The 6000-nt window shown below is 43.8% G+C and overlaps 1 protein-coding gene across 1 annotated transcript in view; it reads right to left on the minus strand.

The window, feature by feature from the left end:
* LOC124546658 (cytochrome P450 306a1) overlaps positions 1-5501 on the minus strand; it is a 382827-nt gene extending 377326 nt beyond the window's left edge. Inside the window, exon 1 of the mRNA XM_047125053.1 lies at positions 5407-5501. The gene's annotated coding sequence lies outside the window, so the exon portion shown is untranslated. The remainder of the gene's footprint in view (positions 1-5406) is intronic.
* Between the last annotated feature and the right edge of the window lie 499 nt (positions 5502-6000).

Below are 6000 nucleotides of genomic sequence, written 5' to 3' on the forward strand. Positions count from 1 at the left end.
GATTGCATAGTGCAGAGCACGGGTACGCAACTGAAATAAAAGTACTTTCCTCTAAGCGATTACTTTGCAATGAGCAAAATAGTAACTGACAAATACTATGTATGTCTTTCAACCCAACTTGATGAAATATACGCGAGACGAGATCTGGACTGCAAACATTGCTGTTTCATTATAGAAATCTCGTACCTACAGAAGGCTTCTGGTCGTCGGAAACTACAGCTCTGAAGTGTGAAATGTTAGAACAGCAACCCTCTGCACTAGCTTTGGCACATTCTGTCTCCTGTCGTTACAAGAAAAAATGACTAAATGTAGTAAAGCTGTGACTTCTTTAGAGAGGCATCCTGTAGACCTTCCAGAATTATTCTGGCCTCGGACTGTGGATAATTTGACAGTAACGTAGATGTAAAAATTAGCTCGTGTTTGAGAGTGGCCAGAGTGGTTCTTAAACAATAACGAAGCTTAAGATTAGTCAGAGCTAGACACTCATTACACATAGAGTATTTTGTGTGTGTGTGTGTGTGTGTGTGTGTGTGTGTGTGTGTGCTCGATATTGATCGGAAGGGTTGAAGGTCCTGTCGACGTGATGTCATTAAAGACCGACAGTTGCCTTGATTGTTTCAGGAAAACCACGGAAAACTTACATCTGGTTGGGCTGACTTGTATTTGAACTGCCATTCGCCCGAATGTGATTCCAGGCTCTTACTACTGCGCCACTTCGCTCGGTTGTTCGACCGCAAACAAGTGCATCCTGGTGACAATGAATAATATCGATACGTTTCAGCAATCAATTTTTTGTCTGTTTCGAAATTTTTTCACCATCTACTCTGATGAAGAGCACGTACTCTGATGAAGGCAACATTTATTTCTTGGTACCTAAGTCTCAGGTTTTTTTGTTTCATCGTTTCATGAAGTGTTTTCTTCAATAAGAAGAGCCCCGGTCAAGGCTGATGTCTCACAGCTGTTAACACTAATGTGACATATCTTCATTTTAGGCTTTACTATGTCCTTAAATTGTTTCCTCTGATCTCCCACACATTGTTTGCCAACTGTCAATCCAAAGTAAAACACTTGTTTTGGAATGCGGTTATCGGGCATGCGGACTGCATGCCCTGTCCATCGTAACTATCGACTCAAACCTATCGCCGGCCGGAGTGGCCGAGCGGTTCTAGGCTCTTCAGTCTGGAACCAGGCGACCGCTACGGTCGCAGGTTCGAATCCTGCCTCGGGCATGGATGTGTGTGATGTCCTTAGGTTAGCTGGGTTGAAGTAGTTCTAAGTCTAGGGGACTGATGACTTCAGATGTTAAGTCCCATAGTGCTCAGAGCCATTTTTAAGTCACCAGCAAAGTCGGTGTCGATGGTAGATGCTGTCATATCTGGGTGGGCCAATTTCAAGATGGCAATATGTTTATATGAAAAACTGTATCTGTGCTTCCTCTAGAAGGTCTGGAGCCGCGATGACACTAGGAGTAATTTTTCCAGTAAGGGCATAGCGCGAATTGCGTGAAATTTTTCTAAACTAGACAGTAACTGCATTCCACGTAGTCATCTCCCTTCTGAAATATGGGAACCACCAGAGTATTTCTGATATCAGGAAGCATTTCTTCTTCGTTCCAGATTTTGACAACGAGTTCACGTATGTGTCGTGAGTTGCTCACCACTTTCTTTAAGAGCTTCCCGCTGGCATACAGTCAGGACCAGTGGGGGACCTTACGTTGCTCACCGTTGCGGATATTCTTTCAACTATCGCAACTCTATCACTTGGTTACGACCAAAAATCATAAACATCAGTAGATATCCTTCGATTTTTTTCGACTTAACGTAGACATATGTAATGTATTGCTAATACATAGAAAGAAGAATCCTTTGTTGTATGATTATATGATGGCGGAACAAACACTGGTAGCAGTTACGTCTGTAAAATATCTGGTAGTATGCGTACGGAACGATTTGAAGTGGAATGATCATATAAAATTAATTGTTGGTAAGGCGGGTGCCAGGATGAGATTCATTGGGAGAGACCTTAGAAAATGTAGTCCATAAAAGAGGTGGCTTACAAAACACTCGTTCGACCTATACTTGAGTATTGCTCATCAGCGTGGGATCCGTACCAGGTCGGGTTGACAGAGGACATAGAGAAATCCAAAGAAGAGCGGCGCGTTTCGTCACAGGGTTATTTGGTAAGCGTTACGGAGATGTTTAGCAAACTCAAGTGGCAGACTCTGCAAGAGAGGCGCTCTGCATCGCGGTGTAGCTTGCTGTCCAGGTTTCGAGAGGGTACGTTTCTGGATGAGGTATCGAATATATTGCTTCCCCCTACTTATACCTCCCGAGGAGATCACGAATGTAAAATTAGAGAGATTCGAGCGCGCACGGAGGCTTTCCGGCAGTCGTTCTTCCAGCGAACCATAAGCGACTGGAACAGGAAAGGGAGGTAATGATAGTGGCACGTAAAGTGCCCTTCGCCACACACTGTTGGGTGGCTTGCGGAGAATAAATGTAGATGTACTCCATCCGCCACATCGCCAATAGCGACCGACTGTGCGAGATCTATCTTTCATCCGAATTTGTCGCGTAAATGGAAGTGTACTCACGGTGGCATGAAAACAGCTGCAACAATTCGTCCGTTCATTCGGCTATTTATTACACACCATAAACTGATTAGGACATGCGCGGCAAGGGATGCTGTGACGTTCCACCGACGCGCTACTAGTCAGCAGCCGACCCAAGACATTATCAGCAGCTGTGTTCCTTTGAACTGCAGGTTTGACAGCGTCAGCTTCTAGGAGCGGAGAACAAGAGGCCGCTTCGCTTCCAAGAAACTGCGTGACGCAGTGCGCTGAACAAAGGACGCAGCCTGCTTTGACAGTGCATTCTCCAAAGGAGCATTTCCAAGCTGCCGTTATGATATGCATAGTAAGGTGTTACGGAACTGCTATGCTGCGTAGAATTTACGTTGCTCGTTAAGCCTTAAATTTAACAGGAAGAACGGTATAATCAAAAGGCGTGTCAGTGTACAGTCGGGACCACTTACATGGTTCGAAAGCTGAAGATGAGTATGCTCTCGATGTAATGCGTCACCCAAAGCCTCCTCAGAGGTCAACGGTGGTGACCTCGCCGTAATCTGAATGACAAAGCAGCCAGCATTAGGTTCACAGATTGTGGAGAAGTGACTGGCCGAGCAGCTCACGGCACTGCTTTTGCCTCGGCAACCTGAAGTTCAGGCTTCAAGGGACCGCCTGACGCTCAGACGAAACAGCTGCTGTGGTCTAGTAGCCAGACTACGCCGACTCGTCTACCACTCGTGGACTCCTAGGGACCTCTGCCATATGACGATCTCGACACTTGTTCTCGCATCTGAAGTGTTCCCATATTCATGATTCTCGCATTTTCTAAATCGCCTGATGGATGCACAAGTATTAATGGGTAACGAGCATTTAAACGGATAAATTTCCTTGTGACGCGATTAGATGTATGATGTAATACTGGTTTCATATACTCTTTCGTTGTAAGAAAAGTCAGTAGGCGGGCCTCTTCCAGACTGAAATCTCCCATTTTGCGTATATCCTGTTACGAACAGCAGAAAATATTACGGAAGTCGGCGAACTGTCATTCTTCTGATATGACGCAGCAAACATTAAGTCTTTGTGTACCTGCTGTCCCAAAGGAACACCGAGAAGCTTCAGGGACAGGTTGCTTACACCAAAAACAAACAAAAATAATAATAATTGTAGTGAATATGGGCTCTAGAACGCATACCTTAAGAGCTGTGAGCACTCGTTCATTTTCGATGCTATGAAATACATGTCTTTTGCTTCAAGTTCTTTGCTTTCCACATTTTGGGAGAAGGTAGTACGGACCAAGACAAGGAAAGTTTTTAGTAAACATGGACTATAAAAGGCATACCTTAAGATCTATGGGCACTTATTCAGTAAAAGAGACGTGTTTCACAGTTGCGAAAATGAACAATTGCTCTTACAGATCTTACAGTATGCATTTTACACTCCATGTTTATTGGACTTTTTTTCTTGGTTTGATCTATACCAGCTCCTCCCAAAATATGGAAGACAGAGACCTTGCGGTAGAAGAACAAGTGCTCATAGCTGTTAAGGTAAGCTATTTAGGCCGACGTTTATAGACTTCTTTCTTGTTTTGGTGTAAGCAACCTGTATATTTCGACTGAATATCCATACTGCGTGCGAATGGCATTTTGATTATGTACTTCTACTTAAAGTAAGCCATGTCACTAAGTATATATGAAATAGAAAAACATTACGAGGCATTTTGTATTAGTCTCCAGTCGCCTTAGTAGGTGAGAAAACTGTTTCTTTTCACATAGATTACAACCATCTGGCGTCACAGTATGCATGCAGGTCATGCGTGTAGACTAAGTGGGGACCCTGCTTCGGCAGACTGCCTCCATATGGAAGATAATTTCAAACCCAGGGACAGCCAGCTTGCGAGGAACCGTCCACTGGCGGATAATGAATGCGCCCGAGCTCTCCGCGGAAGATATAACAAAAGCAGAACGCAGCAAACAGCTTTACCATAACCCCTGATAGCCTGAAAGTTAACTTTATCCAAACAAAGCTGCTGAAATACTATATGTTATAGGAGACTGAAGTCATGTTGTTCAGGACTAAATTTTCAGTTTTAAAAAGAATGGTCGAATTAGGGAACAGGCAAGTTTTCAGATTTGAAATTGAAAGCGATCGATGTGTATGAAGTGAGCAACGTATTGTGAATGTATGTTAAACAATAAGAAATCAAAATATAGGAAGTAAAATCCATGATAGCGAATATTAAGTCATGTTGATGAGATTCTTCAATTTATTTTGGCTCGTTGTAAACTATACATATCATTCGGAATGGTGGACAGTTGGACTCCTTCGCATGAGTTCTTCAAATTATAGTATTTGATTATTTTCCAGAGGTTGACCGCTTTCGTCAGAACCGTGAGCCACTTATCACCAGTCAAATTTTTCACTCGGGCCACCAAACAACAGAACTTCAGCTGCATTATTTCTAAAACGAAATTAAATGTTTCCTCTAGTCAAGTACACATGCAACAGATTACGTAGAGTGAATGGGTACGATCATTTTAGTTGAAGTGGAATAAGGATTGCCACGTATATAAACTGAAACGCACAAAACACTTCTAAGCGCAAAGTGTTTAACAGTTCACGTGCTATAAAGGTTTTGTCTTTCCAGGCCATTTACAGACAGTCCTAGAAACTGCAGATAAAACCGTATGCGAAAACTAAATTCATGATGTTCTAATGATAAAGACGTCCACCTGAAGTGGAGGTGTAATACCCCGAAACACTCAGCAAAGTTATAAAAGAAAATTTACCATTAAAAAGCATTTTGTGTTGGAGAGATGAAGGATTTACTAAATGTTACTCACCCGCGATTAATATGAAGTGCGTTGGTGTGACCGGCCGGTGACTCCGGATGTTGAGGTTATGTGTTGACAGCGTCCAGCCGGGAGATGCCTGCGGCGGCCACTGGTCTGCGTTCGCGCGCTCAAACCAACGTGGCGGCTGCCGCGCGCGCTGCAGACAAAAGAGCGTCGGCGGATGGCGGACGCGCCATGTTTGAGAGCACGCTGCGCGCAGCCTCGCCGCGCTGGTGCGAGGAAATGTCGCACAGAGATGGTGCTGATAATAGTGAAATTGGGTACTGCCTTAGGGGAAAGCAACGTACTTTTCTTTCTTTTTTTAAAAATTTTAATTGAGTGCTTCATCGTCAGCTTACTCAAGTGACAATATTACTGGCGCAACACCTCAAACGAGAAATGCAACACATGGAAACTGTTCTGAGGAGCAATACTCCACAAATTATATTAGAAGTGCAACAGAGCTAAACACTCGGCGAAGTAAGGAACCAGAAAAAGAAATGTCGGGTACGGCCTTTCTGCCATACATTCCCAGAGTGACGGACAGAATCGGCCGTATATTGCGCAAACATGGCGTAAAGACGATTTTCAAACCGACAAGAA

Source organism: Schistocerca americana, chromosome 1 (genome assembly GCF_021461395.2).
Source record: "Schistocerca americana isolate TAMUIC-IGC-003095 chromosome 1, iqSchAmer2.1, whole genome shotgun sequence".
Taxonomy (NCBI): domain Eukaryota; kingdom Metazoa; phylum Arthropoda; class Insecta; order Orthoptera; family Acrididae; genus Schistocerca; species Schistocerca americana.